At 40.8% G+C, this 25,854-nt stretch overlaps 1 protein-coding gene across 1 annotated transcript in view; it reads right to left on the bottom strand.

Moving 5' to 3' along the window:
- The window catches only part of RAPGEF3 (Rap guanine nucleotide exchange factor 3), a 764,587-nt gene that overhangs the window by 328,497 nt on the left and 410,236 nt on the right, over nt 1–25,854 (bottom strand). The window lies entirely within an intron of this gene.

The following is a 25,854-nucleotide window of genomic DNA, read 5'->3' as shown; positions in this document are numbered from 1 at the left end:
ATGGCTACATCTAGCACCCAGAAACAATCATGGGTGTGGCAGTTCTTTACCACCAGTGGTGGTGTACCAAAGGATAAGGCTACCAAGGTAAAATACACTGAGTGCAATGTTGTACTCGGTCGTGGACAACCTGGCCAGTACTCCCACAGTACCATCTCCATTCGCTGCTCAACTATATCCTACCACCAGGATGCTCTGAGAAAGGCAGTTCCATTCTCAGAAAGTAGTAGGCTGTCTTCCTCTAGCTCATCTTCCTCAACCAATACTACCACCACACAGGCTAATCCCGTGGGGCAGAACATCCCACCAGCTACCTTGCAAGCCATAAAACAAGCTGTTGATCCATATCTTCCCAAAACAACAATACACTGTGTGTATACTGTAACACAGCATTCTGCAGAGGGGAGCAATTACAAGGCTGTAATCAAGGAGTATGAGAAGCACTACCCCCTACCTCAAAATTCACACACACCCAACATCTTACCCTGTCCACCTGCCGCTTTTTATCTGTGGTCTGTGTCCCTTTCCTTATTTCCCTCCCCCACCTCACTTCCTAACCTCTCCTTTAGGAACCACCTTTCAGTAAAGAATATAAGCTTATAGAGTCCATCTACTTTACATTTTTCAATAAAGTAGTTAAACTCAATAGGATTCTCCAACATTTCCATTAGCATTTTGTACTATGCTAAGGGAAGTAATGGACAATGGTATACTAGAGAAAAAGAAAAAAGCTCAAACAATGTTCTGTCCCAAATACTTTTCTCTAGCATACAACAACCATAATCAATGAACCCTGATAACCTTCCACGGTCTCCGCAGCCCCTTTCCAGACCAGGCATCATTGAAACACCCAGATAGCACGTGCACACCATGACACAAGACAGCCCTTCTACCCTTTTCACTTTTCTGTTTGCAACACTTCCTCATTGCCTGCTTTGAAACAGTCATAGATCCATCCACCAAAGACTTCCAAAAACTCTCTATGTAACCCTTTGAACATATTAAACTTCCACACACCAACTGTCACTTAACAATGTTCTACAAATATTTTCCATCTGCATTTCCTTTATTTATAGAAAGAATGTTCTACACAGTACTGCTATAAATGTCAGAAGAGTCCCAAGGGTGAGGTGTACAGCCTCCAGACAGTTAACCCACAAGGGAAGTGCTGAAGGGGAGGCTAAAGGGGGGCGGGGGATGTACTGGTCTCAAATAGGTATAGTGCCTTGAGCCTATAAAGTTAATGAGGCACCAGGCACAGTGGCAGTGGCATGAGTTAGCAGAGAAACGGAAAAAGGAAAGAGGAAGACAGAAGCAGATTTTAGTTTCCGGAACTTAAGATAACCTAGTTCAAAGTCTAAAACGGGCATGTGCACTGTTCCAAAGAAAGGCACTAGCTAAACAGAGAGATCTATCTCCCTTCACTGTGTGTAGAAGTTTATCACAGACAGACAATTGGACTTAAAGAAGCAGAAGGCTCTAGCATGAGAGTATTTAGGGACAGAATTTTGGAAATAACGTTGTCCCAGGCCCCAGAAACACTTGTAGATGATGCAGAGGATGTTCAATTTCATCCTTGCAGCCACCAGAAGCCAGTGTAGAAATTGTAAGGCTACTGAGATACGATCCCTAGCCTTCAGGCCAAGCATAACTCTTGCAGCCGTGTTCTAGATTAGCTAAAGGGTCTATACAGAAGAAAGGGGGAGGTTAACGAAGAGGCTGTTACAGTACTGCAGATTACAAAATACCAAGGCTCTCAAAACATTTGCCTTCTAAGGGAATGCAAAGAAACATAGTATTCCTGCAAAGAGAAGATCAAAATGGCCCTTCTTGAAAAGGTTGAACAGCTAAGGAGTCAAGTAAAGGGAGCAGTTAAAGATAACCACAACGTTTTTGGCCTCACAGAATTGTGACGATATAGAGCCCAAGGACAGTGGCCAGAAAGTAGGAAGGAAACAGGGCACAAGTGTTCCAATAACAGAAATCTCCATCTTACTGTCATTCACACAGAGATCGTTAGCTGCACACCATGCCTTGATAGGGGTAGACAATCAGGGGTCAGAGAGGCAAATAAGAAATTAGTAGAGGAACATTTTGAGCAAAGTTGTGTATCATCACCATAAAACTGCTAATTAGTAGAGAAGGAGCAGATGAGATGAGCCAGAGGGACGAGATATGTATTAAAGAGCCACACCGATAGGATAGAACCCTGGGAGACGATGCAGGTACAAAATTAGGTGGTGCAGGACAAACTGCCCAGTTGTAGCTGGAAACGGCAGTTAGTCAGGAAAGAGGTCAGCCAGTCCAGTCTGTGCTCCCAAAAGTATAATGGAGGCGTTCAAAAAAGATAGAATGGTTCACAATTTTCAAGGCGGTGGACAGATTAATAAGCACTATCCTCTATTGTACTACAATCAAAAATACCTTATGCACTTCAATTACATAATTACACCATATTACAAATATGGTATACTCCCCTTATACTACCTATAATAACTATAAGCATATTGCTATGGTGCTGATTATTGGGGGCACGGCATGCGGCCATGCCTCTTGAATTCACAAAACAGCACACACGACATCACCTACACCTACACAGCTTTTTTCACCTATAAAAATAGCTTTATATTATTTTTTCCACAACCCCACCCTTTCCAAGCCCTCTTTCATCCACAAAATAACCCCAAATATATTTTCCAGAATTCTTTTCCTCATGCCCCAATAAGTAATTCAGAGTAGGCATTTGTCCTTGCCGAGAGCCAAGCCCACTGTCCATGCACTAAAGTTATATCACTATTTTTTATACTTCCATTAAGACACTTTGAAAAATAAAAGACAAGACAATTGTGCAAATGCATGCTTTCAGGTCCTTGCTGATACTCCTCGCACAGCTTTGTTGTATTCCACTGCAACATTTCAAGCTGTGGGTGCAAGCAGAATATTTGTTCCCATTCAAACCTACGGCACCAAAGTTATATTGCCATTTGCTGTACTTACATTTTAACACTTTATAAAAAATAATACAGGACAGATTTGCAAAACCGTGCTTTGAGGTCCTTGCTGATGCTTCTCTCAAATATTTGCTGCAATTGCATCCAGCACATCATGCTGTATCCGCAAGCAGAATTTTTTCACATTGTTCCCTATCCCAATTTCAAACAACTTTAACACAAAGCTGGTCCATGGTGCCCACTCCCACTTTAACCCTGTTGCAAGTCCCTCATGGACATGGCTAGTAGCCAGATTGTCCAGGTCATTGCCTTTGGCCATAACTCAGAAAATCTGGCCACTGCCCATGTACACAGGCTATACCTCAGTCACCAAAGGTATTTCACAATTTTTTGTACCTACATTATGACACTTTTCTAAAATAAAACAAGGGCACATTTTCAAAACCATGCTTTCAGGTCCTTGCCAATACTCCTTGCACAAGTTTGCTACAAATCCATCCATGTTTTATTTCCACAAACATTCAAGGTTGGGTCTATAATGTTTCTGAGAACTTTTGGCCAGATTTGTCAAATGGCAACAAAAATATAAGCCATCTAAAAATGTTCAGACACCCCGTCTAATTTTGGCCCCTCTTGACAAAATCCCACCAAACTTTGCAAAACATTCAAATCAGGGTCTAAAATTGTTTTGCAAACATTTGTGTACATTCGTCAAATGACACCAAATTTCAAGGCCTTTCGGATATTTTGGGACCCCACTCTAATTCCGCTCTTGGCGAACAGCACCAACCTATACAGAACCATTCAGGGTCAGGTCCAAAATGATGTTACACATTTTCATGCAGTTCCACTGAGTGGTTCACATAACAAGGGTTTCAAAAGCCGTAAAGACTGAATTTGAAAATTTATGAAATGATTTTAAATGGTATCCAGCAGGATATCCTACTTATTCCAACTTAGAACAACCCAAGGTCACCATAAGAAGCATAGAGCAACATCATTTTACACAAAGAAAAACGTATTTTCTTTCTGACTTATTTATTTCACAAAAAAGAGAGAGTGTGTTTAACAAATACATAAAATTCATTGCTTTCAACAAAGACATACAATTATAATTTGAGCAAAATCTAAGTGCAATTACGGTTTAAGCAAAATCTAAGTGCATTTTATGAAAGTCCGCCAATTGGTCTAGGCAAAATATAAATGCACTTGTAAGCAATATACAGGTCTGCCAACGTCCACTTTTCACTTGGTATATGAAGAGAAAAGAAAGAAAAAGGTCTCAAAGAGAATAAATCAATAAGCAATTGGGAACAGAATTTAAGTTCCATTCGACATTGAGACCGTTAGGACGTTTCGGCGGGCCACCTGTGAGGCCACTGGTGTTGGAAAACCGCCTTCCTCGGGGCAAAGTAAGTAGTGAAATTCCCTACGGGGAAGCAGACAAAATACTCCATCACATAAAAAAATGTATAGTTTGTACAAAAAAATCAATTGTATTACAACAAAAACATAATATCACATGCTGTATGCTTCTCAAACGGAAATCATGGGTTGACAAGTTTAAATTAAAAAAACCATAATTTCTTTAAGGCTGATCAGTGATTTAAGTTAAGACTACTAATTTAAACTGCCTAGAAGGGGAACCTTACCCTAAATGAATGAGGGGGAAAACTTCAAAGGCAGGAGGTCAAGACGTCAAACAAGACCCTGGTGCAGAGCATGAGCAGGAGTGACTGAAGCAGGACACTGAAGTAAAGATAACATTAAGGAAATTATAAAAACAGGGGAGAAGTATATCTTTCAGTGAATCTGGAAAATACAGAATCTATGAAATGTAGTCATAACGAGATAAAGAGTGAAAAAAGAGAGAGAGCACAGAAAGAGAAATTACCTGAGTCTCTAAAAGATGTTATGTGCTCTTCTGCAATTATCGCGTACGGATCTTAAATTAATAGAACCCGATGATCATGAACATTCTTCAGAGTGGAGGAAATGATACCCTGTGATGAAGCAACGTTGGTATCAAAATGGATGTTGCGGTAACGAATACCTACCGGGTACCCATGGCTGAAAGTCAAACATTTAGTTTTACTGAGGAACAGATCTCAGAGATAATCAGAGGTCCATCCATCTTTGACCCGGCAGGAACGAATCCTAATTTAGCTCATTCTACTGACAGTGATGAACTACTTAAACTGAAAAAGAAAAACTTTAGGACAGAATTACATGGCCATTTCCTGCGCGAATATTTAAAATCTAATACTATCCCTTCAGGCTTAATTGTAAGAAACGAACCCTGTCTCTTTTTGTCGGACAAACAATATACGACTACTTTTAGTCAAATTGCCATTAAATGTAGCCGCGACTTTATGGTCTTAACAATTACCACAGCACAACGTATTGGTTTGGCAACTCAAAAAATCTTAGAACAAGAAGAAGTCAAATTTTTGTCAAGTACAGTTATTCCTGATGCGAAAGACCAATTAGACGCGGTTAACAAACTATTTTCGGAATTCAGAGCCACTACGATTGGCAAAAAAACTAAGAAACTTGCAAAGGATATCCGCGAGTTCAAAATTGAAAAGGTTTTTCCCTACACTACAGAAGCCTACGCTGAAGCAGCCAGTAAACAATCTACATCGAAAAGAGGACCAGGCAACAAAAATAGAGGTGTCTCTTTTTCTAGCTCTAGCAGCAGTGGGTCTGATAACCAGTCATCAAACAATCTACAACAGCCCTTTGGCAACTTCCAACCAAATACCCCTTTTTTAGGCAGAGGAGGATTTGGCATACCCCAATGGGGCCCCCCATGGTTTCAACCATACATACCTATGCAGAGATCCTGGGGCAGGCGCCGACGCGCCCGTTGAATCAGGCAGAACCTCAAATTCCCATTTTTAATTTAGCCAACTTGAGCCTCACTTCACCACAAATTTCTGTTCTATCTAGAGGACTGTCTTTTGTCCCAACGAGAGGAATTGATTGGTTTTCTACTGAGATGCAAGTTCGTAGATTTTTGCGAACTATAAGACTGAAATCTTTTTTTCAGAATGTTCAAGAGAGAATACAGGAACAGGACTCCGGACTCCGTTGTCCATCGACATTTACTCCTCAAGACAATCAAATGTCTAAGGAAATTTTAACCTTTGAGAAGAGTGTTCTTAAAGATTTACATAATTTACAGAATAGAAATACTAAACTACATTTAAAACACAATCTGAATGTAGAAGAAAGTAAAGCTCTCGCACAACTGGCATCGAACGAGACGATTGAGATTAAACCTGCAGACAAGGGAGGGGGAATAGTCGTGATGACCAATACCCAATATTTAGAGATGGTCAATAACTTATTGACTGATTCCGCAAGTTATCAAAAACTTAAAAAGGACCCAACAAAAGATATCAAAACAGAGATTGATCAAGTAGTGAAATATGCATACGATCGGAATTGGGTCACGGAGAATGAATATGAATTCTTAACAACTAGTCAAGGGCGTATTCCGACCCTTTACGCGTTACCCAAAGTACATAAAGACTCATTGAACCCACCCGGACGGCCAATAGTTTCCGGCTGTGGTACTATACTTGAACCGCTCTGTAAATTTATTGATACATTTCTTAAACCCCTGAGTACAAACACAAGAACCTACCTACGAGATACTATGAATACCATCCAGATCTTTGAACATTTGACATTTGATCCTAGCAAACACATTCTTGTAACAATGGACATAACGTCGCTATATACTAGCATCCCTCAACCACAAGCTCTCGAATGCATGCTGGATCTATTGACGGAGTCCAATACACAACAAAGGGTGCCAATCAACTTCATTATGGAGTTAATGGAATTGGCATTATGTAAAAATTACTTTGAGTTCAATGGCAACTTTTACCTACAAATAAAAGGCACAGCAATGGGTGCTGCTTTTGCACCAAGTCTGGCAATTCTTTTCATGTCTAACTTTGAAAATCAACACATTCTTTGTGAATCTAACCCTTTTCAAAAATCAATTTCCAATTGGAAGCGATACATAGATGACATCATTTTCATCTGGGAAGGACTTGAAAATGAACTCCTCGAGTTCTTTTCGTGGCTGAACCAGATTGACACTAATATTCAATTTACACTGGAATATTCTAAGAATCAAGTTATTTTTCTTGACCTCATCATCAAACATCAAGACGGTGAGCTTAAATGTTGCTTACATAGGAAACCTAGTGCAAGGAACACTCTGCTACACTACACGAGCGACCACCCTCGGCATCTCAAGGACAATCTCCCGTATGGGCAGTATCTACGAATTAGAAGAAACTGCACTGACCTTTATGACTTTAACCAACAAGCAGATGAGTTAGACTTCAGATTTCGGGACAGAGGCTATCCCAGATCTCTCATTAAAAGATCTCGGAAACGCGCACTTTTTACAGATCGTGCCTTTCTGCTTACCAATAAAACTCCACAATCAGAGGCAGAAAACATGACTTGTGTTCTAACACATGGAATCAAAGCCTTTGAAGTCAAGAAAATTATCCTTAAACATTGGGATATTGTGAGACTGGACCTTCCCGAGGAGCCCCCGCCGCGTTTTGCATTCAAAAGGGCTCCAAATATTCGTGATAAATTGATCCATTCTCGTTTTCGTAACACTACTCCCAGAACTGGCCTTTGGGATTTACGTTCAGTCAAGGGTCATTACCCTTGTGGCTCCTGTAGTGCTTGCAGTTTCACTAAAAAAATGAGAGATTTCAGAATAAATGAACGAATTTGGACTTTACCTAATCTCACCAATTGCAAAACTAAGAACGTTGTATACTGCATTGAATGTCCTTGTGGACTAAGATACGTTGGACAAACCAGCAGAGCGGTACATGTCAGAATTGCTGAACATCGATCACGCATAAGATGCAAAATTGTCACGGCGCCTTTAGTTAACCATTACCTTACTTTGAAACACTCACCAAACAATATAGTATGGTGGGTCTTGGAAGCAGTTCAAAACTCTACCAACATACAGAAATGTTTGTTAGATAGAGAGGCCCGGTGGATCTTCAGATTGGGTACACATACTAGGGGATTAAATTAGGAATTTATTCCACCATTCTAATATCTACCATAATGCCACAGTATAATTCCTCTCACAGAGTCACATGTCAGTGACGAAACGCGGCTCCGCTTATATACGGCTTTGTATGGCGAGTTCAACGGCCCTCATACACCCCCCTCTAGGGGTGTGTGCTTAGGGGCCGCGCTGTGATTGGATATGTTTTATGCTTCAATCACGGGGAAGGTGTGTCAGTTCACCTCCTGCTCGTTTCTCTCTAGATCATAGAGAAAAAGGATACGTCACACGCATCCACCCACGAGTCGGAGGATGCAGTGCGTAGACGTAACAGCCGATCGAGGTTTTCTATTCGGCAGCTGGAACGCGCGTCATCACGCTGCCGGCTATTTACTCAGTCCCTATTCTATCTCTTTCACTGTTGTCAGATCCTCACTGACACCGTGAGCTACGTTTGATTCATTCTCAAACTATTGGTAAGTATACTTCTGCTTCACTTCCTACTCCGCTAAGAAGCCTCATTCACTGTTTTATATGTTTTATATCTTGCATAACACTCTGGTTTTGATATTTGTGCAATCTTGTGACCTTTAGGCACCTCTTTTCTTTTCTTCCCCCCGGTAGGTATTCGTTACCGCAACATCCATTTTGATACCAACGTTGCTTCATCACAGGGTATCATTTCCTCCACTCTGAAGAATGTTCATGATCATCGGGTTCTATTAATTTAAGATCCGTACGCGATAATTGCAGAAGAGCACATAACATCTTTTAGAGACTCAGGTAATTTCTCTTTCTGTGCTCTCTCTCTTTTTTCACTCTTTATCTCGTTATGACTACATTTCATAGATTCTGTATTTTCCAGATTCACTGAAAGATATACTTCTCCCCTGTTTTTATAATTTCCTTAATGTTATCTTTACTTCAGTGTCCTGCTTCAGTCACTCCTGCTCATGCTCTGCACCAGGGTCTTGTTTGACGTCTTGACCTCCTGCCTTTGAAGTTTTCCCCCTCATTCATTTAGGGTAAGGTTCCCCTTCTAGGCAGTTTAAATTAGTAGTCTTAACTTAAATCACTGATCAGCCTTAAAGAAATTATGGTTTTTTTAATTTAAACTTGTCAACCCATGATTTCCGTTTGAGAAGCATACAGCATGTGATATTATGTTTTTGTTGTAATACAATTGATTTTTTTGTACAAACTATACATTTTTTTATGTGATGGAGTATTTTGTCTGCTTCCCCGTAGGGAATTTCACTACTTACTTTGCCCCGAGGAAGGCGGTTTTCCAACACCAGTGGCCTCACAGGTGGCCCGCCGAAACGTCCTAACGGTCTCAATGTCGAATGGAACTTAAATTCTGTTCCCAATTGCTTATTGATTTATTCTCTTTGAGACCTTTTTCTTTCTTTTCTCTTCATATACCAAGTGAAAAGTGGACGTTGGCAGACCTGTATATTGCTTACAAGTGCATTTATATTTTGCCTAGACCAATTGGCGGACTTTCATAAAATGCACTTAGATTTTGCTTAAACCGTAATTGCACTTAGATTTTGCTCAAATTATAATTGTATGTCTTTGTTGAAAGCAATGAATTTTATGTATTTGTTAAACACACTCTCTCTTTTTTGTGAAATAAATAAGTCAGAAAGAAAATACGTTTTTCTTTGTGTAAAATGATGTTGCTCTATGCTTCTTATGGTGACCTTGGGTTGTTCTAAGTTGGAATAAGTAGGATATCCTGCTGGATACCATTTAAAATCATTTCATAAATTTTCAAATTCAGTCTTTACGGCTTTTGAAACCCTTGTTATGTGAATATTGGTGACCCCATCATTAGCTGTACCACGTTTGGGTCAGTCCCCATTTTGTGTACCTGTTGTTTTTGGCAACCTTGTTGCCGAGGGAGTGGCAAAATTACGAAATTCGGAAAGATTTAATTCAAACTTTTCTTTTTTCATCCTGTTTATATTTTTTATTTTTTGACTACCTCTTGACGCCATCCTTTGACCACGGGTTCAGTGCATGGCCGGTTGACTGTGGCACCTTATAGATTAATTCTTTTTTCTCTATTCTTTCTTTTTTTAGTTATAGCATGGCTGAAAGTCAAACATTTAGTTTTACTGAGGAACAGATCTCAGAGATAATCAGAGGTCCATCCATCTTTGACCCGGCAGGAACGAATCCTAATTTAGCTCATTCTACTGACAGTGATGAACTACTTAAACTGAAAAAGAAAAACTTTAGGACAGAATTACATGGCCATTTCCTGCGCGAATATTTAAAATCTAATACTATCCCTTCAGGCTTAATTGTAAGAAACGAACCCTGTCTCTTTTTGTCGGACAAACAATATACGACTACTTTTAGTCAAATTGCCATTAAATGTAGCCGCGACTTTATGGTCTTAACAATTACCACAGCACAACGTATTGGTTTGGCAACTCAAAAAATCTTAGAACAAGAAGAAGTCAAATTTTTGTCAAGTACAGTTATTCCTGATGCGAAAGACCAATTAGACGCGGTTAACAAACTATTTTCGGAATTCAGAGCCACTACGATTGGCAAAAAAACTAAGAAACTTGCAAAGGATATCCGCGAGTTCAAAATTGAAAAGGTTTTTCCCTACACTACAGAAGCCTACGCTGAAGCAGCCAGTAAACAATCTACATCGAAAAGAGGACCAGGCAACAAAAATAGAGGTGTCTCTTTTTCTAGCTCTAGCAGCAGTGGGTCTGTTAACCAGTCATCAAACAATCTACAACAGCCCTTTGGCAACTTCCAACCAAATACCCCTTTTTTAGGCAGAGGAGGATTTGGCATACCCCAATGGGGCCCCCCATGGTTTCAACCATACATACCTATGCAGAGATCCTGGGGCAGGCGCCGACGCGCCCGTTGAATCAGGCAGAACCTCAAATTCCCATTTTTAATTTAGCCAACTTGAGCCTCACTTCACCACAAATTTCTGTTCTATCTAGAGGACTGTCTTTTGTCCCAACGAGAGGAATTGATTGGTTTTCTACTGAGATGCAAGTTCGTAGATTTTTGCGAACTATAAGACTGAAATCTTTTTTTCAGAATGTTCAAGAGAGAATACAGGAACAGGACTCCGGACTCCGTTGTCCATCGACATTTACTCCTCAAGACAATCAAATGTCTAAGGAAATTTTAACCTTTGAGAAGAGTGTTCTTAAAGATTTACATAATTTACAGAATAGAAATACTAAACTACATTTAAAACACAATCTGAATGTAGAAGAAAGTAAAGCTCTCGCACAACTGGCATCGAACGAGACGATTGAGATTAAACCTGCAGACAAGGGAGGGGGAATAGTCGTGATGACCAATACCCAATATTTAGAGATGGTCAATAACTTATTGACTGATTCCGCAAGTTATCAAAAACTTAAAAAGGACCCAACAAAAGATATCAAAACAGAGATTGATCAAGTAGTGAAATATGCATACGATCGGAATTGGGTCACGGAGAATGAATATGAATTCTTAACAACTAGTCAAGGGCGTATTCCGACCCTTTACGCGTTACCCAAAGTACATAAAGACTCATTGAACCCACCCGGACGGCCAATAGTTTCCGGCTGTGGTACTATACTTGAACCGCTCTGTAAATTTATTGATACATTTCTTAAACCCCTGAGTACAAACACAAGAACCTACCTACGAGATACTATGAATACCATCCAGATCTTTGAACATTTGACATTTGATCCTAGCAAACACATTCTTGTAACAATGGACATAACGTCGCTATATACTAGCATCCCTCAACCACAAGCTCTCGAATGCATGCTGGATCTATTGACGGAGTCCAATACACAACAAAGGGTGCCAATCAACTTCATTATGGAGTTAATGGAATTGGCATTATGTAAAAATTACTTTGAGTTCAATGGCAACTTTTACCTACAAATAAAAGGCACAGCAATGGGTGCTGCTTTTGCACCAAGTCTGGCAATTCTTTTCATGTCTAACTTTGAAAATCAACACATTCTTTGTGAATCTAACCCTTTTCAAAAATCAATTTCCAATTGGAAGCGATACATAGATGACATCATTTTCATCTGGGAAGGACTTGAAAATGAACTCCTCGAGTTCTTTTCGTGGCTGAACCAGATTGACACTAATATTCAATTTACACTGGAATATTCTAAGAATCAAGTTATTTTTCTTGACCTCATCATCAAACATCAAGACGGTGAGCTTAAATGTTGCTTACATAGGAAACCTAGTGCAAGGAACACTCTGCTACACTACACGAGCGACCACCCTCGGCATCTCAAGGACAATCTCCCGTATGGGCAGTATCTACGAATTAGAAGAAACTGCACTGACCTTTATGACTTTAACCAACAAGCAGATGAGTTAGACTTCAGATTTCGGGACAGAGGCTATCCCAGATCTCTCATTAAAAGATCTCGGAAACGCGCACTTTTTACAGATCGTGCCTTTCTGCTTACCAATAAAACTCCACAATCAGAGGCAGAAAACATGACTTGTGTTCTAACACATGGAATCAAAGCCTTTGAAGTCAAGAAAATTATCCTTAAACATTGGGATATTGTGAGACTGGACCTTCCCGAGGAGCCCCCGCCGCGTTTTGCATTCAAAAGGGCTCCAAATATTCGTGATAAATTGATCCATTCTCGTTTTCGTAACACTACTCCCAGAACTGGCCTTTGGGATTTACGTTCAGTCAAGGGTCATTACCCTTGTGGCTCCTGTAGTGCTTGCAGTTTCACTAAAAAAATGAGAGATTTCAGAATAAATGAACGAATTTGGACTTTACCTAATCTCACCAATTGCAAAACTAAGAACGTTATATACTGCATTGAATGTCCTTGTGGACTAAGATACGTTGGACAAACCAGCAGAGCGGTACATGTCAGAATTGCTGAACATCGATCACGCATAAGATGCAAAATTGTCACGGCGCCTTTAGTTAACCATTACCTTACTTTGAAACACTCACCAAACAATATAGTATGGTGGGTCTTGGAAGCAGTTCAAAACTCTACCAACATACAGAAATGTTTGTTAGATAGAGAGGCCCGGTGGATCTTCAGATTGGGTACACATACTAGGGGATTAAATGAGGAATTTATTCCACCATTCTAATATCTACCATAATGCCACAGTATAATTCCTCTCACAGAGTCACATGTCAGTGACGAAACGCGGCTCCGCTTATATACGGCTTTGTATGGCGAGTTCAACGGCCCTCATACACCCCCCTCTAGGGGTGTGTGCTTAGGGGCCGCGCTGTGATTGGATATGTTTTATGCTTCAATCACGGGGAAGGTGTGTCAGTTCACCTCCTGCTCGTTTCTCTCTAGATCATAGAGAAAAAGGATACGTCACACGCATCCACCCACGAGTCGGAGGATGCAGTGCGTAGACGTAACAGCCGATCGAGGTTTTCTATTCGGCAGCTGGAACGCGCGTCATCACGCTGCCGGCTATTTACTCAGTCCCTATTCTATCTCTTTCACTGTTGTCAGATCCTCACTGACACCGTGAGCTACGTTTGATTCATTCTCAAACTATTGGTAAGTATACTTCTGCTTCACTTCCTACTCCGCTAAGAAGCCTCATTCACTGTTTTATATGTTTTATATCTTGCATAACACTCTGGTTTTGATATTTGTGCAATCTTGTGACCTTTAGGCACCTCTTTTCTTTTCTTCCCCCCGGTAGGTATTCGTTACCGCAACATCCATTTTGATACCAACGTTGCTTCATCACAGGGTATCATTTCCTCCACTCTGAAGAATGTTCATGATCATCGGGTTCTATTAATTTAAGATCCGTACGCGATAATTGCAGAAGAGCACATAACATCTTTTAGAGACTCAGGTAATTTCTCTTTCTGTGCTCTCTCTCTTTTTTCACTCTTTATCTCGTTATGACTACATTTCATAGATTCTGTATTTTCCAGATTCACTGAAAGATATACTTCTCCCCTGTTTTTATAATTTCCTTAATGTTATCTTTACTTCAGTGTCCTGCTTCAGTCACTCCTGCTCATGCTCTGCACCAGGGTCTTGTTTGACGTCTTGACCTCCTGCCTTTGAAGTTTTCCCCCTCATTCATTTAGGGTAAGGTTCCCCTTCTAGGCAGTTTAAATTAGTAGTCTTAACTTAAATCACTGATCAGCCTTAAAGAAATTATGGTTTTTTTAATTTAAACTTGTCAACCCATGATTTCCGTTTGAGAAGCATACAGCATGTGATATTATGTTTTTGTTGTAATACAATTGATTTTTTTGTACAAACTATACATTTTTTTATGTGATGGAGTATTTTGTCTGCTTCCCCGTAGGGAATTTCACTACTTACTTTGCCCCGAGGAAGGCGGTTTTCCAACACCAGTGGCCTCACAGGTGGCCCGCCGAAACGTCCTAACGGTCTCAATGTCGAATGGAACTTAAATTCTGTTCCCAATTGCTTATTGATTTATTCTCTTTGAGACCTTTTTCTTTCTTTTCTCTTCATATACCAAGTGAAAAGTGGAAGTTGGCAGACCTGTATATTGCTTACAAGTGCATTTATATTTTGCCTAGACCAATTGGCGGACTTTCATAAAATGCACTTAGATTTTGCTTAAACCGTAATTGCACTTAGATTTTGCTCAAATTATAATTGTATGTCTTTGTTGAAAGCAATGAATTTTATGTATTTGTTAAACACACTCTCTCTTTTTTGTGAAATAAATAAGTCAGAAAGAAAATACGTTTTTCTTTGTGTAAAATGATGTTGCTCTATGCTTCTTATGGTGACCTTGGGTTGTTCTAAGTTGGAATAAGTAGGATATCCTGCTGGATACCATTTAAAATCATTTCATAAATTTTCAAATTCAGTCTTTACGGCTTTTGAAACCCTTGTTATGTGAATATTGGTGACCCCATCATTAGCTGTACCACGTTTGGGTCAGTCCCCATTTTGTGTACCTGTTCCACTGAGTGGTGACAAAGTTAAAAGCCATCCAAGCACTATTTTTCATCAACTCTCAATGCAGAAATATGTATAGATGCCCCCAAACATCTCAGATGACAGCTGAACTGTTTGCAGGCTTTGTAAAGGGCAAAACACACATTTCTTTGGCTTTTTATAGCCATATCCCATCCTCATCACCCTCACCTCCCCAAAGATTGTTTCATTAGTTTAACAAGTGCAATGTTGTGCATTTTAATTTGTTTTCAATGCACTATCAGCAGATGTCTGCGAATCCAACATGGTGGCCATTTCAGAAAAGATGATGCACCGCACGTTTTTTATTGACCAATCAGCAGGTGTGTCCGATGTCCACAGACATCACTAATTTTTTTTACCTACTTTTTGGGCGTTTAAAAAAAAAAAATACTAGCCGGATTTACACCAAATTTACAAAAGCACACTTTCACAACCAAGCCGTTGCTTCTGCTGCAAATTTGGTGAAAATCGGTCCAGCGGTTTGGGCTGTAGACGTGAGCAACATTTATTTTCCATTGCGTCTATGGGAAAAACCACACATTTTGGGACTCCCTATAACTTTGTCCCCGCTGGATGCAACCTCACCAAACTTTGCAGAATCAATCTGACGGGCCATACACTTTTTTTGCAAAGTTCCGTGATAATTCGCCGGGGGGGGCAAAATTATAAACTGGCCAAAAAGTGCTCTTCCTATGGGTTAAGCAACATAACCATAACTAAACGGCTGCTGCTGAAAGCCATGTAATATATATATATATATATATATATATATATATATATATATATATATATATATATATATGTATGTATGCAAACACACAGGAATTAGTAGGTAGGTCTTATCATATAAATACTACCATAAACCAGTACCAAAAATGCTCCAGCACTCGGTCTTTAAAGTGCAAAAAAATATATATTTATTCAGCAAAAACTTTTCATTAAAATTCAGGCATATTCCAGCACGGACTTACTGCTCAGGCTGTAAGCATTCTGCCACGTGTTCCGTCCCTCTTGCAGAGACTTCGTCAGGCAATCAACTTCTTCAAACTGCAAAGCCTCCTTTTATTGCTATGGTCCCTATTTCAGTTTACTTCCTGTATCAGTCACATGACCCAATTCTAAACCTGAGCTTGTGCTCTACAAATCTAGCAGCCATTTTAACACTGTGCAAATTCTTTAACATATTGCTTCCATGCAAAATACCTTTGCTTTGAGTTTTTGTTTCAATAACTATTGCTTCATAATTACATATTGTTTAAACCCACACAGGATCCAATACTGTTACACCAGTTTAAACTTTGGCTATGTGTATTTTAACAAATGTGTTCATTATAACCAGCACAATATTTTGTTGTGTACTATTGACTTCAGCCTGAGCGCGTAGTCTAAGAACTCCAATCAGTAATGCATTCTCATACACAAATCCCATCCTAATGGATTAATGTTCAATTGCGCCTTAGTGGGCGATCTCTCAGCAGCAACTTAAATATGCAAGCTACAATGTCGCCCCAGTGGGATGCCTCTTAACAGAAACACGATTGTGCAAATTAGCTCCTCCTTTTTGCAAAATAGCAACATCTCTAATACAGTAAATACTACTGACCCATCATATTAGCTATTCGATCTTTCAATGTTCAGGAGTTGTTCCTGTTATGTGCAGAATAATTATATGCAAAAGAGTTATGTCAACAATTTCATTTTTTCCCCCAGTGTTCTATATCTTAGCAACAGCATGATTGTGCAAATTAGCTCTTCCAATGTGCAAAATAGCAATACATCTCTACAGTACATAATTCAAAACCATTATATTGGCTATTACACCCCAGTGGGCTATCGCATGGCAGCGACACGATTGTGCAAATGAGCTCTTACACTGTGCAACATATTAAAGCACCTACTTCAAAACCATTCTATTAGCTATTACAGCTTCTGACTTTCAGGAATTATTTCTCTTCTGCGACAAATCATTATGCAAACATTTGCCATTACTTGCTATAGTCCTGCTTGTGAAAAAAAATTGTAATTTTTAAACCAGCCATTCATCTATATTTGTGCTTACACTTTATACAGATGGATTGACAATTCCTCCTCTGAATTATGGCCAAAATGTTTCATTGTATTAAATGTTATATTCAGCTTTGACTCAAGAACCCTTAGACGTCTTTCTCTATTTCCTTTCCGTCTGTTTTCCTGTATATGTGCCAAGGCTGAAAATGTAATAAGGGTAGCATCACTTTGATGGAATTCTGCAAAATGCACAGGTAAAGGGTCGTTCTCATGCCTATTTTGTATAGCCCTATAATGCTGTAAAATACTTACTTTAAGCATGCATGTGGTTGAACCTATACATCATTTATTACAAGGGCAAATTAATGCATAGATAACACACTTGGTCATACATTCTATTCTACTGTTGATGAGCCATTTCTTATTTTTACAACTACCATAGTTTATGCTTATCCAAACATCAGCATAATGACACGTTTTACAGACTTCACATTTCCAAAAGCCTTTCTTAGTTAGTGTATTGGATAGCCATTGGTCTGTGTTTTTCTTTGATATTAAACCACTGGGTGATATATCTTTTAATGGCCTCGCTTTTTAGAACGTTATTTTCAGACCATTGACCAAAATCCCACCCAAATCTTTATCGGCTTCCAATATTTGCCAATGACTGCAAAGGATATTCCTGATTTGTCCTGACTGTTGTATTGAGTTATAAAACTCATGGGTTGTTCTGCTTGATTCTTTGTATCGCTAGAAACTATAAGAAGTTCACTTCTTGCTCTCTTATTAGTCTTGTTGAATGCTCCAATGATTTACTTTATTGCCACGAGACAGGATGGACGATGGGGGGGAAGATGGGAATGGGAATCAAAAGAATACAACAACAATGAAACTGTTATTGGCCGTGTGACAATCCTACCGTGCAAGTGCATGACAAGGTGATAAGGTAAAGGGGGTTAGGGAGTGGGGGAAGATGGGGAAGTACAAGAGTGGGGTACACCCACGGGTGAGGTGAGGGCATGTGCTGGCCAGGCTATGGTGGCAAGTACCAGGGGGAAGTAGGGGGGGGTGCAGTGGACAGGAGGACTGGGTTGGGATAGTCCGGGAAAGGGCTCCCGAGGGCAAGTGCTGGCAAAGGATGGTGGGAGGGACTTGTGTGGGGTGGTCTGGTCCCTGTATGACTCTGAAAGGACCAGGCCCCAGTCACATTGGCAGATGAAGAGTTTAGTATGGGTGGGGGAGAGGGAAGGAGGAGGAGAAAAGGAATGTCTTGAGAAGTTTCCAGAACTTGAGAAGATCTGGCTGAAGTCTGAGGGGAGGAGGGAGGCTGTTCCAGAGGGAGGCGCCAGCCGAGGAGAGGGATCAACCTCTCAATCTCTGCTTGGAGAAACGTTTGAGCTGCAGAGAGTATGAGCCAGAAGATCGAAGGCTTCTGGCTGGGAAGTACTCGGGAGAGAAAGCTGGATGTAGAGAGGTCCCACGCCCCAGACAGCCGTGTGGATGGAGCGAAGGGTTTTGAATTTGATCCTTGCAGTCACCAGAGAGGTTTTAGTTCCGGAGAGATGGTGTGCCTGGGTTTGAGGCTTGAGGACAAGGATACGTCTTGCAGTCCTTTTCTGGATTAGTTGGAGGGGGGGGGGGGGGGAGGAAAGAGGATGGTTGAGGAAGAGGCTATTGCAGTAGTCAAGCTTAGAGAGAACATAATGGTTAACAATTGGTGACAAGGTATGCACTCTGTTGCCAGTCAAGTTTTCCTGCATTGACGTCTCCTCCAAGCTTAGAGAGAACCAGGGCTCTAGAGACATTGAGTTTCTGGGGGGAAGGTGAGGAAAGGTAGAATGCCCCGGAAAGATGAAGCTGAAAATTGGACTTCTTGGCAAGGTCTGTGATGTGTGAAGAGTAGGAGGGAGAGGAGTCAAATATGATCCCAAGGTTTGTTGCCTCAAAGGGAAGGGAAGGTGAAGGGAGTCGACCCAGGGAATCTGGCAAGAGAGTGAGGGGGGAAACTAGGAGCTGGCGTCCCAATGAGAAGGATATCTGTCTTGAATGCCTTGAGGCTGAGATCACTGGCAGAGCACCATGCCTGAATAGCAGTCAGGTATAAGGCAGGAAGAGGAGGGGGTAGGCTAAGGCATCTGGAAAAGAACTATGTGTCATCTGGGTGACTCTGGGTGACTCTGGAAATGATGGGTGTACATGGAGATAAGTTGGGCCAGAGGGGCTAGGATAGGGGCCAGGATAGATCACATGGAGAGAGTGAGGTGCAGTAGAGAAAAGTACCCATTTGAATATGGGAGGGTCTATTAGAGAGGAAAGAGGTAAGCCACACCAGCCTGGCTAGCTGCTCCATTGCTTATCATGGCAAGAAGGATTGATTCACCTCTATCTAGGGCAATTTGGATATATTAGTTGTCCTTGCTTTGAACCCTAGAAAAGTAGAAACTTGGAAAATTTGAAATTATAAAGAAAAATTATTTGACATAATCTAAGGCATATCATCTGAATTACATCCAAATCAGGAAACCATTTCTTCTCCTGGTGAACCATTGAAATCACCAATGGGGAAACATGTCAAGAATGCAACTAAGGAGAATATAATAAAGTGGAATATATATTTTTTGAGAGCATCTAATACTCTACCTATGAAAAACAAAGTTTGTTTATTTAAAGATTTGAGAGTGACAACTAATTTGGAAACCACAAGGTGTGTTGATAATGCCACGATAGACACAATTTGTTTTTGTTACAAAAAGAAAAAAATGTTGAGAGCATCATCCAAATTTAATAGGTTTTTCTTTTTTATAATATGGACTTTGACCAATAAACAATATTGGTTAATCTTCTGACTCAGCAATGAATACTTCTTGAAGGGAGCTGGTGCATTTGAGTAACCTTTTCTCATTTCTTTATATCTTCGCAAGCCGCACCAGTGCCCTGTCTGTGATGTCTAGGGCATCAAAGAGATGGTTTATGAAGATTGAGTGGTTGACAGTGTCAAAAGCATAGGAAAGATCGAGGAGGATCAGAACAGAAGGATTGTTAGAGTCCAGATTAGACAGTAGGTCTTCTCAGGCATTCCGAAGAGCAGTTTCAGTGCCCCTGGCTGCCCCAAAACCGGACTGGTGGTCATGGAGGCAGCCGGCCAATTTGGTGTGGAGGGTCAGTTGGGGAATGACCAGATTCTTCGTGAGTTTACCCAAGAAAGGGGTGATATAGATAAGTCGAAAGTTAGCAGGGCAAGAGGAGTCAGCAGACAGCTTTTTTCAGGAGATGGTGCACAAGAGAGTGCTTGAGGTGTTGAGGGAAAGAGCCTGTTGCAAAAGTGTGGTTGCAGATGTCAGCCAGGGTGGGGGCAAGAGTGTTGATGTTGTCCTTGATTGTTCTGGAGGAGCAGGAGAGCACCTGTAAAGAGGAGAGACTTTCATGGAGCAGACAACTCTAGAGATTTCATCACAATCATGTTGTTGCTATGATATCGCCCACTGTGGTAAAATTTAAATTGTTAACATAACAGTTTTGCACATAATTGGACATAGCAGGAACATGTCCTGAAAATTGATAGTTGGAATAGCTAATATGATGGGACTGTAGTATGTACTATATTAGATGTGTTGCTTTTTTGCACAAAGGAGTAGCTAATTTGCACAATCGGGTTGCTGTTAAGAGACAGTCAACTGGGGCAACATTGAGGTTTGCATATTTAAGTTGCTGCTAAGAGATAGTCCACTAGGTCGCAATTGAACATGAATCCATTAGGATGGGATTTGTGTATGAGAATGCATTACTAAATGGAGTTCTTAGAATATGTGCTCAGGCTGAAGCCACTAGTTTATAACAAAATATTATATTGGTGATAATTAACAAATTTGTTAAAATGCTCAATTTTGAAATAATCGAATTTTAACTTGGTTTAACAGTATTGCATCCTGTGTGGATTTAAACATTGTATAATTATGAAGGAATAATTATTGAGACAAAAACTCAAAACAAATCTATTTTGCGCGGAAGCTATACATTAATGTGAATTTGCAGCGTGTTAAAATGGCCATTAGATGTGTAGTGCACAAGCTCGGCTTTAGAATGAGAAGCAGACCTGCTTTTTGATCAACATTAAGAAAGTTGCTTAATAATAGATAAAGTGGCACATCCAGAATTATTTTATGTGCCTGTTCTCTTTTTCTTCTTTATTTAAAGCAAAGCTTGTTTTGTTGACTTTTTCCTTCAAAATTACTTTTACTTTTCTGATTCAATTTATGATTCACTTTTCAATTGTTTATTTCTATTGCATCTTTTTTGAAAAAATCTTCTGTGTTTTTCTCTTTTGGATTTCACTGTTTATCCACATATGTATTCTTATTCTAAATATTTCTTCAAATGTTATCCTCGTATTCTTTTTTAATTCAAATAAATCTCCAAATTTATAAAAAAAATACCATCTTTTTGATTGTTTTCAGAATTTAAGAGGCTTTAACCATATTGCGATATCCTAGTTAATACACACCATTTTCAAGTCATTCAAATAACGAATGCACTTTTTCAGCACCGTGGACCTTAGTGTTTTCTTTGTCAGGTTTAGAATGAGGTCATGCAACCGATGGAGGATGTAAACTGCAATAGGGACCATAGTAATAAAATAAGGCTTTGCCGTTGGAAAAAGTTGATTGCCTGACGAAGCCTCTGCAAGAGAGACAGAACTCGTAGCGGGATGCTTACAGCCTGAGCAATATTATATTTGAGCAGTAAGTCCATATTTGAATTTGCTTGAATTGTAATGAAACGTGTTTGCTATATAAATATATATTTGTTTGCACTTTAAAGACTGAGTGCTGGAGTGTTTTTGGTACTGGTGTATGGTATTATTTATATGATATTACCTACCTGCCAATTCCTGTGAGTTTGCGTCTTTAGCGGTTTGTCTCTGACTGTACTTTACAGCACACATATTAAGTAGGCAGAGCGCCTGAGGGAAACCCTAGGGTTTTTTTTTTTTTAAATATAGTTCTGCTGAATTCAGGTTTATATCTAGTTTCCTAATTGGACAGATGTTTCCAAAATCATAACTAATAATGCATTTCCTGTCATCACTTTGAATGTATCTTCTGAAAGTCCGTTTCATTACACACAAGATGAACTGCATTTCATTTGTGTGTGGCTTACAACAGTTTCAACAGAAACCATCTGCTCTTTGACTTTGTCATTTGATATAACAAAAGCACAAGTTGGTGAGCAGTCTTTATGACTAATAGAACAGATGTACATTTTTGTGAAGCACACTGCTCTCCAAAGGTAATAGATTAAAAACCTCTTTCCATCTTCTTCTTTGACGTTACACTTACTGTTTGACAAGGCACCCATCAATCTATTGCCAGGATGGCCTTATAGGCCAAGTCGAACACCAAGGAAATGTTCGCCATTTTCAGGGAACTTGAGAACCCCACACCCACCCCCCAAAACTTCACTAAGGACAAAGAATGGTGTGACAACATCCAAACAGCCATGCGCAATAAGATCAGCTCTCTCCAAGCCAAAATCTTGAACACCAAACTAACACTCTCCACCCACACTACACCCTCCCCACCACCACTGCCCCAATCACCCACTGAGGCCCCACCCACCTTCTTGTTTAAAACCGTCCAAGAAAACGACATGATCAACATTATGAAAAACATAAAACCCTCCAATTGCAAAGGCGACCCCTGTCCTGCCTCCATCATCAAAGACTGCGCAGACACCTTGGCCCCTTTTCTAACAGCCTTTGTCAACGCCTCCTTCACCACTGGGAGAGTCCCCGCCTGCCTAAAGGAAGCATGGGTCCGACCCCTCATAAAGAAACCCACACTTGACCCCACCTCCCCTAATAACTACCGCCCCATCACCACTGTCCCTTTCCTCCTCAAGATTCTAGACAAAGCAGCCTACCTGCAGGTCCAGCACTTCCTCGAAGAACAGAACCTCCTTGGACTGAGACAATCCGGCTTTCGCCCTAGGCATGGGACAGAGACCGCCCTACTCGACCTAAAAAACCAAATGGACGACGCAAGGGACCAAGGCAAACCTGTCTTGCTCCTTCTCCTGGATCTGTCGGCAGCTTTTGATCTTGTTGACCACGACATCCTCTGCCACCACCTCTCCTCCACAGCCAACTTCTCTCAAGAAGCCATTACATGGATCACCTCCTTCCTCCAAGGCAGGACCATGCAGGTCTTCTCTGACCTAGCCACTGCATCACCCTCTATCATGCTATGTGGGGTGCCCCAAGGCTCCTGCCTCTCCCCCACCCTCTACAACATCTTCACCCGCCCCCTCTTCCTCATCCTTGACGCCATGGGCATCTCTTACACCAACTACGCAGACGACACACAGATCCTTCTCACTCTGACAGGCGACTATGACACAGACTCTGCTACCCTCAACAACATCTACAACACAATTCAAATGTGGATGGCTATCAACGGCCTCTGCCTTAACTCCGACAAAACTGAGCTCCTACTCGTAGGCTCCCCTGACACCATCAAGAAACTTGACGCTCAGTTCAGCCATTTCACCATTGACTCAATCACGATCCCAGTACTTGACACGGTAAAAACACTAGGCGTCTACTTAGACTCCAATCTATCCATGACCAGACAAGTAAACGCCATTGCCTCCTCGGCCGCTTACCATGCAAAACTCCTTAACGCAATCAGACCTTATCTGTCAAAAGACACCTGCACTAACATAGCCAGGGCCATAACCGGCTCGCGACTTGATTACTGCAATATTCTTTTCCTTGGGACCTCCAACAAAAATCTTGAGAAGCTCCAAGTAATACAGAACAGTGCCCTACGCGCTGCACAAGGCATTGCCAAGAGAGAGCACATCACCGCTGCCAGAAAAGCTTCCCACTGGCTCCCCATAAAGGAGAGGATCCTATTCAAGGCTCTAAGCATCACCCACAAATGTGTCCATCTTGCCGCCCCAATGTACCTTTCGCAGAGGATCCACCTGGTCTCCTCCACAAGACCCACTAGATCACCCTATGCCAGCATGCTCTCAGTACCCAGGGTAAAAAGGACCAGAGCAGGGGGCTCCAGTTTCCCGTACCTCGCTGCCATACACTGGAACACCCTCCCTAGCTCCCTGCGCTCTGAACCCTCACTGACCGCCTTTCGGAAAACCCTGAAAACGACCCTGTTCATCTAACAATTACATGGCCTAGCCCTCATAATTGTATTGTATGATGTATTATGTGATATATCTGATCACAGGTCACTGCCTTACTGTAACCCAAGGCACAACCTGCTCACATTGTAACTAAGTCTTCCTTGCAAGTAAGAGTGCCACAATGCCCCTGGGCTGCCTGCGCGCTATATAAATTTAATAAATAAATTATAGTTTAGCAAGGAAAACAAGTCCAGTAAATGTCACTTTCTGAGGCAAAATGGTGGCATTTACATGTATTTCTTGTAGTTTGGAAACAGCTTCAGTCTCAAGTACAAACAGCTACACTGCTAATATTGTTCTATATATGTAAGTAATTTGTTAACCGGGCTTGGGCACAGTTTTCAAGAAAGCTGCAATTAAAGCAAAAAGAACAAGACAATTTGGTTCATTTACCACAGAATTTCAGTGTTATTTTTAAAAGGAAATGTTCTTTTGCGCCATTTTTCCTGGAACGGCACTCGGACAATATTTGTACCTGCTCATAGATATATTTAATCCTTCAAGTGAGCAGGAGTACACTTTCTGCACATCATTTCCATACAGAGCAGTACAATTCAAGTTGCAAAAGATAATCATGTTCTCTTTCTCATGGCAGCAAACATGCAGAAGTGCATTGCAGTCATAGTCTTCTCTTAATCAAGTTTACTAACACAGCATGTTTTATTTAGAAAGGAATGGTGAATTTCATTGTTACCTATTTTCTGTCTACCATGAATTACTTGATACTTCTGTGTACATTATTATTCTGGCCTTGCATCATTTAGCAGAGAGCCTCACATTCAACCTAACAATATAATAAAAGGCCAGCTGCATGTTTGTCACTATATGTAAACATGCCTTGCATGAACAGTTAACTTTCCTTAAAAAAGAATCACTTAAGAGTCCGGGGCACTCTGGCCCTGATTCATGGAATTATTTGCGTGCAAAACAGGGATGTGCGTGCCATTCTGCCCTCAAATCCTCATTCCTCAAACAGGGATTGGCGGGCAGAATGGCACCCAAAGCCATGTGAGGAACTATGTGAGGAAGTCAAAATTGCCCAAATGACATCATAGGGGGTTTAGGCCTGATATGTGTGAATAGCTCGTGTTGAAGCATGTGCCTCTGTCATGGGGCCAGTCTGCATGTCACAAGTTCGAATACCGGCAGGGCTGACTCAGCCCTTCACCCTTCCAGGGTTGATAATCATTCTGGGGCGGAGTATCATTACGCCTGGCAGTAAAAACATTTAATATTATAGTGGTTAGACGTGGGAGGAATCCTGCATTAAACCGCATATAAAAACCTGAGCCAACATTCCACATTCACAATTTTTTTTTTCTCTCAGCATCGCACTTGCTCTTATCGGATCCCCAAATCTTGGGACCCCATTGTTTATCTGAGAGACACGAAAAGTATACACCCGGTGAAGAGCATTGTCCGGGGATGCAGGGCAACGTGCTCGCCTTGGAAACAAGACGACACGAAGCAACACAGGTTCGATCCACGGGTCTGCGCTTAGAAACCTCTGAGTGTTAAGCGTGTTATAAATACGCAACTAAGACATATTTGGTAACAGCGCCTCGATGGCTCCGGGCTGTGTAAGCGCTTTAAAAATGCAAAATAAAAAAATAAATAAAAAAAAGACTGGATGAGG

Source organism: Ambystoma mexicanum, chromosome 3q (assembly GCF_040938575.1).
Source record: "Ambystoma mexicanum isolate Mex_15411 chromosome 3q, UKY_AmexF1_1, whole genome shotgun sequence".
Classification (NCBI taxonomy): Eukaryota; Metazoa; Chordata; class Amphibia; order Caudata; family Ambystomatidae; genus Ambystoma; species Ambystoma mexicanum.
The sequence above is the reverse complement of the archived record's forward strand: the minus strand, read 5'-3'. Positions and strand labels throughout refer to the sequence as shown.